The 7,616-nt window shown below is 40.6% G+C and overlaps 1 pseudogene; it reads right to left on the reverse strand.

The window, feature by feature from the left end:
• Positions 1 to 1,639: 1,639 nt before the first annotated feature.
• On the reverse strand, positions 1,640 to 7,335 carry LOC148946324 (WD repeat-containing protein 48 pseudogene; annotated as a pseudogene).
• Between the last annotated feature and the right edge of the window lie 281 nt (positions 7,336 to 7,616).

A 7,616-nucleotide genomic window follows, 5' to 3' on the forward strand; every position in this document is an offset into this window, starting at 1 on the left:
GCTCCCAGCGAACTGATTTCTACATAACATTAGAGGTAATTGATTTCCAGATAACTCGAGGAAGCGAGGTCACGCTCCCGGATTGATAGTTGGAGGATTTCTAACCTACCACAATTATGCATTTTATTTTCTCGCTTTCAGCGAGTGGTGCGATCGGTATACCGCTTTAAACCATAATATTACAATATTAGCAAATTTTGATGCGTTCTTTAAGTGTTTTTCTGTACTCCTCTCCCCCAAAGAATAATCCTGGATACCCCCTAAGTAATATTGAAGACCATAGTGCCTTTCCATGACGATAATTAACAGCTCGAGTAGGGATAAATCCTTTTACTACACAGTGGAAAAAGATGAAAAATATCCAGTATATTTTTTATTGTTTTTTTTCACTGTCTAATAAAAAAGGTTTGTCCCTATTGGAACTGCTATTGATCGTCTGGATACACCCCTGGTAGCTGGCATATCTTTTTAGTTATCCAATACTGAATTTTTCCATCTTATCTTATTATCAGCGAATTTTTGCAACATTATTCTTCGCCAGCGGTTGGGTTGACCTACTTGTATTTTCCTAGGCTATGTTGGAGGGAGCTAAGGAGAAGTCCAAAAAATATAGGAACCGAAGTCTGAAAGGTGGTTATAAAAACCCAGAAAGATATTAAAGAAGAAACAGCAAAGACGTAATGAGCCAATAATTGGGATTTTTTAGAATATAAATCCTACAGAAAACGCACAGTAGAGCGGAATCCTTATTCATCTGAACCATTTCAAATTCATTATTCATTTGGCCGATCGACTTGAATCCTTTGGAAATGCTGTTTGGAGGATAGGACATTAAAGTTGGCAGATGAAATGCCCCCTTGGGAAGGGGGCACTAAACTGTTGGCGGCTTTTTCTCTGAAAGAGCTAAATTCTAATTGAAGTGGCCTCTACCTTGGAGATACCAATTCGCTACAAAAACTATTGAGAGAAATCTAGAAAGAGAGAAGCAAAATAGGCTATATTTTGCCCCCAATCTAAAAAATTAAAACTGAACAGAGAAGCAGACTTGCAAAATCAACAAAATTTCCAGACCGAGGAAACTTCTCCGACCATTACATAAGACAAATTCACAATGGTTCACAAAAAAAGAATTTTGGAAGCGCTCTATTGTACACTGCAAAATTTCATGGCAAATCGTAGATCACTCATTTTATTGTCTGGTGATTTTTGATAAGCTCGGCCAGTTATACGACATTCAACACCAGCAGAGAAATTAATATATGATTCGAATTATCAGTTCTATAGCAAAAACTTCAAGCAATCTTTAATTCAAAACCTAACCTCCTCCCTCCTACCATTTGATTTTTTCCTATTAATCAAGCTCCTTTTTCAATTCTGTCTGATCTTTACCTGGCTTACCGTATTTTAATTTATTCTTCTATCTTACATTTTAAACTTTACTATCATAGCATTTGCATCAAGTTCTTTTTTTCCCTTGTAAATTCACATTCAAAAAAGGGAATCATATCGAAAAAAATATCGTAGTATCTAATTAATATGAAACAACATCTGTAAAAAAAAATATAATAAGGGCGTTGTGAAATTAAACAGTAATAAATAAATTGAAACAAAATAATATAAATTGGGTACTTACTTCTCACCACCATTCTTATGGATCGAATCAATTCCATTATTCTACTCTTAAAAGTCGGTTCGTTACTATATGTAGCTGCATTACTCCAAGTCACTGAAAATAAACGACAAAGTCAACAACAATTTCAAACTACAAATCACTTAATTGGTTTATAATGTATCACTAAATCTGCCGAAGATTTCCACACAAAATGACGAACAGAACGCAAATCCGCACTCGGGGAAAGTAACTGGTCATTGCAATATAACTGAACCCTATCTTCAACATTTTCACTATCTAATCCACTGCTAGCCCTTTCACCAGCTTGACTTTCAGTTGGAGATTGCTTAGGGAATGAACTCTTATCCGAAGGAGATACAACTTTCTCCAAAACATGTTCCATCACTTTTCTCATGGGGATAAAGTCATTAGCCATGAGTCTATCTTTCTTCATAGCTCTTAAGCCAAGATCCAGATGAGGGAGTAAATAGAATGAAACTTTGATAAATTTGGGTGTTACCCGATCAGCTACTGTTTCAACAATCCAGGATGGCAGATTATCCTGCAGACTGGCAGATTCTGCATCAACTCCTGTATCTTTACAAAGAACTCTATATAATGTTCGTCCATCAACTTCGCTAATAATAATTGGTGTATGAGGAGGTACTGAGAAATAGCCATTGGCTGCTTTGTCAGGCTCCAAATCTTTCTCTATAGCATCTTCACGAGCTTGCCGCTTGAGGCAGTTTTCAAGCAGTGCATTCAAAAGTAGCCCGCCAAAATTCACTTTTTGATCAACGGACTCCTCTGTTACGAGCCCTGCATCTTTTGCAGATACCCAAGCTGACAAATAGTCGTTCTCGTCTTGAGCTAAATGGATCAATGGCAAACCTATTTTCAAATCAACACTAAACCAAGGGGAAACATAAATATTTTGTGATCGTTTTTTAAGCTCTTCTTCAAGGTCCACCTCACCCAAGGAACAAACACGCTTTGCTTGTAAGATATCATACATAGCAACATTGCCAGTTGAGTCTTTAGTTAATATGTGACGACGATCTGAGAGGCATTGATATTGTCTGATACTTGGCGCACCAGCAATGACAAAGTTTGGAGTTGATTCGACACTCCTTGGCAAAGAGCTGTCACCAGTTAGCTCTTGATTCATTTTCTTTATGTCAACAGGCCAACGATGAATCTCTGAATTACTGGTTGATATCCATAACTGCCCGTCATCTTGGAGGTAGCACAACTTAAGTACAGGGTTTTGCTCTACACAGAGCAAGGCAGATGTCTCTGCATTTAAATCACTCAACCAAACAGCTTTATCTCTACCAGCAGAAAAAAACAAGGTTTAATGAATCGTTGCTTGTATTGTCCAAACACCTTTATCATGGGGTCTTAAAGTCGTAATATATCTTTGCTGGCCAAAAGACCACAGCCTAACAGTACCGTCTGAACTTCCAGATAAACAATGTGTCCCCTCCTTATTAACCAGTAAGCATCTTACATTATCCGTATGCCCCTTTAGCTTTATAGGTTTTTTATTACAATCCCGTGGGTCCCAGACTCTGATTATCTTATCAGAGCTACCGCTTAATATCAATGTTCCACTTTGATTCATGGCTAAACTGTAAATAGAGTCTTTGTTCCCTGGCAGGTTTGTGGTAGTAACTATGTCATTGCTAGCTGTTAATGCTGTAAGAGTATTAACATCCCAAAGGTAAATATTTTTGTCCAATCCCCCAGATGCAACCTGTTCTCTCTCTTTGGCATAAGCAAGAACTTTAACATAATCTTTATGAGTTCTCAAAGTTGACATACAAAATCCCTTCTGGGCATTTCAGACTTTTACTGTCTGATCAGAGCTTCCAGATATTATAAATCGACCATTAGAACATAAAATGTCATTTACCCAGTCAGTATGATGCAACATAAAATATCTTATTTTATAATAAGATAAAATATCATTACAACATAAAATATCATTTACCCAGTCAGTATGATGCTCCATGAATTGTAAATATGGATCAGTGGAATTTTTACAATTCCATATTCGGATGACGCCATCACGGCCAGCTGAATATAAACGTTGAATAGCGGGATCGTATTGCAAAGCATTCACTCCAGATCTGTGTTTAGACTCTTGCTCATCTCGAATCACGAATGAAAGTTGAACTTTCTTCTTACAACTATTTGCTGTTATCTTAAACATTTTGACTAGCAGAGAATGCAGAAATTACTCTGAAAGAATACATCTTTGATATCTTCTATTTATAAGATAAGAAAATTATATTTGACAAATACATACAGATCAGTTTTGAAAACTGGCAGTAGGTGGGAGTCTTCTATTCTACACACTCTAAAAATACTTGTATCTTGTTATATATGGCAATATTACTCAATTCACACATATACAACAACCATACTACTTACAAAAAAACACGCACATAATTACTACTCTTTTGCAAGGAAAAATCTTTTCTCTTTGGCCTTGAAGATTACCAGTTGACGCATTTCGTATTGCAACCAGTATTATATCCCATACGAAGGGAGTAAATTTTCTTATTACAAAAGAAGGTCTAGTCGTATACAAAACCCTGAAATTATTACAAAATAGCATATTCTCTGATATCTAAAACATCTCAGAAAAGAATCTAAAATATACACACACGCGTATATTTTACACATTTTACAGGCAAAATTATGCAAGAATTTTCCTCTTTTCTAAAACACAATCGTTTCCTGAACCACCTAGAGGCAACTATACAGAAAAACATCCATCCCATCTGTAAAAAAAGGGTGAGCAAGAAATGAAAGAGGGGGTAGCAAGCTTTAATCCATCATCGTTTAATCAGTTCTACCATCTACTGTTACTAGCCATATTTGTTAGTGATTAATCTTCATATACCCTTTAAAATGTTTTGAGGGGCTAATCAGCATTAATGTACAAATTGAAAGAAAGAGACTTGAAAGTAACATACATATGTCAATCTATGGTCATCTTTGGTGCTGAGGGACTTGTAACTTTTCAACTTTGGTGTACCTATTATTGGTTTTGTATATGCATTAGCTGAGACAATCCAATATTTCTACATCCAGATGTTTGGTTTTCAAGTGGCATGCTTTTGAAACAAACACGGACTCTGTATTCCACAAGCCAATCGCCATAAAAGTAGGGAAGATTCAGATTTGACTGTCTGCAGAAACTTACTGTGTATACAAAGATGGCAAAGAGTGCAACTGCAAAGATGGCAGTATTTTTGAAGCTCAGTAAAAAAAATCACATTGTTGTAGCAGATTTTGCATCTGACAAGAACCAAGTATCACCAAGTCTGATGAAAATCAGCATTCAAACTAAAAAACATCTCTGCTTCCAAATTTAGCTTCAACGTTGTATGTTAAAAAGAAACATGATTTCCATATCATATATGGCAACTACTTTACTTACTTAAAGCTCTTGCTCGGCAGCGTCGCCAGCGTAGAGGGAACCAGTCGTCAGCGCCGTCAGTCTTCTCCAGAGTGGTCGGTTCAGGGTGAGGGTTGTCACTTCAGCCGGGTTGATGTTTCTGGAGGCGAGCCGATCACGGATGACGTCCGCCCATCTGGTGCTCGGTCTTCCCCTAGGACGCCTCCAGCCGTTTGCAGCTGGGTCGAAATCGAAGATGAGTCGGGCGGGTGTTTGGGCAGGCAGACGGAGCAGATGACCATACCAACGCAGCGAGCGAGACTCAAGCTGCTCGGACAGGGGTGGGAGTTTGAAGGACCTGAGGATTTCCGAATTTCGTACCCTGTCGGGCCATCGGGAGCCTTCGATTTTTCGGAGGTGTTTCGTCTGGATGGCATCTACCTTCAGCGTCTGTGTCTGAGTCAGCGACCAAGTCTCAGCAGAATAGAGCATAACGCTGGCAACCGAAGCATAATATATTCGTGCTTTGGTGAGACGGCTGATCTGGGGTTTATGGAAGACTGTTTTTTGAAGGCGACTGAAGACAGAGTTTGGTTTTGCCGCTCTTGCTGATATTTCGGCATCTAGGCGTCCATTTGAGTAGACAATTGAACCAAGGTAGGTAAACTGCTTGACTACCTCTACAGTCTGGCCACAAATTTCCAAAGATGAAAGGGGGTTGGACGGCTTTTTCTCAACGGGCATTATCTTGGTCTTCGACCAATTTATTTTCAGACCGAATTTCTCAACGGCAGAGGCCAGTGTTTCCAGTGTAGTTTTGAGGTCACTAATGTTTTCGCATATTAGCGCCACGTCGTCGGCAAAGTCGACGTCTGAAAGAACTCTTCCAGAAAACCATATTCAAAACGACTGCACCTGCTGTGTTTTATTCAGGATGTAGTCTATTACACAGTTAAAAAGCTCAGGTACAGCGTCACATGTTTGCCGGACACCGTTTTTTATTTTGAAATATCTGGCAGGCCGTTTATTTACAATCACCGCACTTTCAATGTTATTATACAGCTCTTTGAGGAGACGGACGATTTTCGAGGGTACGCCAGCAGACTGGAGGAATAGCCATAGTGACTGCCTATCGACAGTGTCGAAGGCAGATCGAAAATTTACAAAGGCAATGTACGCCTTCCTCTTATATTCAAGAGTTTTCTCTACTAGCTGTCTAATCGTATGGATTTGCTCGGTGGTGGACCTGCCTGGCATGAAGCCAGCTTGCTGGGGGCGACACAGGGCATGGAGGTATCTTGTTGCCCGTTTGAGAAGCAGCATAGCGAAGAGCTTTCCAGGAGCTGAGCGTAAAGTTATGCCACGATAATTGATACATTCTGCTTTGCTCCCCTTCCTCTTGTAGATTGGCACAAGTAGGCCCTTCTTCCAGTCTGAGGGGATTTTTTCAGAGTGCCACACAAGGTTAAACAGCATTTGTAGCCAGAGGATCATGGCTGGACCCCCATTTTTAAGGAATTCCGATGTTAGGCCACAGATTCCTGGCGCTTTGTTATTCTTTAGCTTGCGGGTGGCAGCTTTTATCTCCTCCGCTGTAAATTCAGGACCATCAGGAGCAGGTAGGGTAGTAGCCGCAGCAGCTGCTAGCTCATGGTCCGTCTGGTCTGGTGGATCTGAGTTGAGCAGTTTCTCAAAGCGGCCCTCCCACTGGTGGAGGCATTGTGAGTGGTCGTAGATATTCTCACCGCTAGCGCTTCAAAGGGATGGCATAGTTTGAGTGTGCTGACCTGAAAGCTCACGAAGAATCTTGTAGGTGGCTCCACTGTCCTTTTTCTTGGTGGCCTCTTGCAGTTTGGATGCCGTGCTGTCAATAAAAGCCTTGCGGTCTTTATGCAACATGGACTTATGCTCTTTGTTTAGCAGTCTGTATGTAGCCATGTCTTCGCCAAGACGTGCTTCTCGCCTGAGCTCTATGATGGCAAGGGAGTGATTACTGATCCAGTCCTTTTTCTTCCGTTGCCTCATTCCAACAACGTAAGTTGCTACCGCAAGAGTGTTCTCTTTGAAGGACTTCTATGCAACTTCACTCTCATCGCATTGGCCAAGGACCTCAAATCTGTTGGATATCACCACATAGTACCGCTCAGCCAGAGTGGGGTCCTGTTGGATGCGACCGGCATCAATTTTCCGAGAAGACTGGCTGTTCTTCATAGCTTTGAGGCGGAGCTTAATTTTGGCTGCTACCAGCCGGTGGTCGGTGTTCCCGAGCTCGGCGCCACGGTAGGTGCGGCAATTCTGGACAGACGACAGCCATCGTCGACGTAAGATGATGTAGTCGAGAATCTTCTTTGTTGATCCATCATTGCTATACCAGGTGTACTTGGCTATATTTGGTCTCTGGAACCATGTGTTCGCAATCGTTAGATTGTGGGCCAGACAACAATTCAGCAGCCTCTCTCCCTTATTGTTTAGGCTATCCACTTTAACAGGTCCAACAGCGAGATCCCACAGGCCTGATTTGTTTGAAACACTCGCATTCATGTCTCCTAGGAGGAGGAGGTAGTCTTGGGGAGGTTCAGAAGATAGTTCAGAACT

This window comes from Artemia sp. Qi Xiang Cuo, chromosome 12, assembly GCF_049724085.1.
Source record: "Artemia sp. Qi Xiang Cuo chromosome 12, ASM4972408v1, whole genome shotgun sequence".
NCBI classification, from domain to species: Eukaryota; Metazoa; Arthropoda; class Branchiopoda; order Anostraca; family Artemiidae; genus Artemia; species Artemia sp. Qi Xiang Cuo.